Raw genomic sequence first — 2,100 nt, 5'->3', positions numbered from 1 at the left:
TTCCATGGTGCTGAACTTCTCATACTTATCCAATCCTAGCTCACTTAGCGGCACTCCTTCTGGCATAGGATCAAGGAAGCTGCGGCTATCGGATGCTTTCAGTTTAGCAAGCTCATGTGAATGCTCGTTCATTGCAGCTTCTAATTCAGCAATGCGTGAAGCATTACCTTCACGATCCTCAGCAATAAGCTTACGACGCTCCTCTTCCATGGTGCTGAACTTCTCATCCTTATCCAATTCAAGCTCACTTAGTGGCACTCCTTCTGGCATAGGATCAAGGAAGCTGCGGCTATCGGATGCTTTCAGTTTAGCAAGCTCATGTGAATGCTCGTTCATTGCAACTTCTAATTCAGCAATGCGTGTTGCATTACCTTCACGATCCTCAGCAATGAGCTTACGACGCTCCTCTTCCATGGTGCTGAACTTCTCATCCTTATCCAATTCAAGCTCACTTAGTGGCACTCCTTCTGGCATAGGATCAAGGAAGCTGCGGCTATATGACGCTTTCAGTTTAGCAAGCTCATGTGAATGCTCGTTCATTGCAACTTCTAGTTCAGCGATGCGTGCAGCATTACCTTCACGATCCTCAGCAATGAGCTTACGACGCTCCTCTTCCATGGTGCTGAACTTCTCATCCTTATCCAATTCAAGCTCACTTAGTGGCACTCCTTCTGGCATAGGATCAAGGAAGCTGCGGCTATATGACGCTTTCAGTTTAGCAAGCTCATGTGAATGCTCGTTCATTGCAACTTCTAGTTCAGCGATGCGTGCAGCATTACCTTCACGATCCTCAGCAATGAGCTTACGACGCTCCTCTTCCATGGTGCTGAACTTCTCATCCTTATCCAATTCAAGCTCACTTAGTGGCACTCCTTCTGGCATAGGATCAAGGAAGCTGCGGCTATATGACGCTTTCAGTTTAGCAAGCTCATGTGAATGCTCGTTCATTGCAACTTCTAGTTCAGCAATGCGTGTTGCATTACCTTCACGATCCTCAGCAATAAGCTTACGACGCTCCTCTTCCATGGTGCTGAACTTCTCATCCTTATCCAATTCAAGCTCACTTAGTGGCACTCCTTCTGGCATAGGATCAAGGAAGCTGCGGCTATCGGATGCTTTCAGTTTAGCAAGCTCATGTGAATGCTCGTTCATTGCAACTTCTAGTTCAGCAATGCGTGCAGCATTACCTTCACGATCCTCAGCAATAAGCTTACGACGCTCCTCTTCCATGGTGCTGAACTTCTCATCCTTATCCAATCCTAGCTCACTTAGTGGCACTCCTTCTGGCATAGGATCAAGGAAGCTGCGGCTATCGGATGCTTTCAGTTTAGCAAGCTCATGTGAATGCTCGTTCATTGCAACTTCTAATTCAGCAATGCGTGCAGCATTACCTTCACGATCCTCAGCAATAAGCTTACGACGCTCCTCTTCCATGGTGCTGAACTTCTCATCCTTATCCAATCCTAGCTCACTTAGCGGCACTCCTTCTGGCATAGGATCAAGGAAGCTGCGGCTATCGGATGCTTTCAGTTTAGCAAGCTCATGTGAATGCTCGTTCATTGCTGCTTCTAATTCAGCGATGCGTGTAGCATTACCTTCACGATCCTCAGCAATAAGCTTACGACGCTCCTCTTCCATGGTGCTGAACTTCTCATCCTTATCCAATCCTAGCTCACTTAGCGGCACTCCTTCTGGCATAGGATCAAGGAAGCTGCGGCTATCGGATGCTTTCAGTTTAGCAAGCTCATGTGAATGCTCGTTCATTGCAACTTCTAGTTCAGCAATGCGTGTTGCATTACCTTCACGATCCTCAGCAATAAGCTTACGACGCTCCTCTTCCATGGTGCTGAACTTCTCATCCTTATCCAATCCTAGCTCACTTAGTGGCACTCCTTCTGGCATAGGATCAAGGAAGCTGCGGCTATCGGATGCTTTCAGTTTAGCAAGCTCATGTGAATGCTCGTTCATTGCAACTTCTAATTCAGCAATGCGTGCAGCATTACCTTCACGATCCTCAGCAATAAGCTTACGACGCTCCTCCTCCATGGTGCTGAACTTCTCATCCTTATCCAATCCTAGCTCACTTAGCGGCACTCCTTC

This window comes from Trypanosoma brucei, chromosome 11 (assembly GCF_000210295.1).
Source record: "Trypanosoma brucei gambiense DAL972 chromosome 11, complete sequence".
Classification (NCBI taxonomy): Eukaryota; Euglenozoa; class Kinetoplastea; order Trypanosomatida; family Trypanosomatidae; genus Trypanosoma; species Trypanosoma brucei.
The sequence above is the reverse complement of the archived record's forward strand: the minus strand, read 5'-3'. Positions refer to the sequence as shown.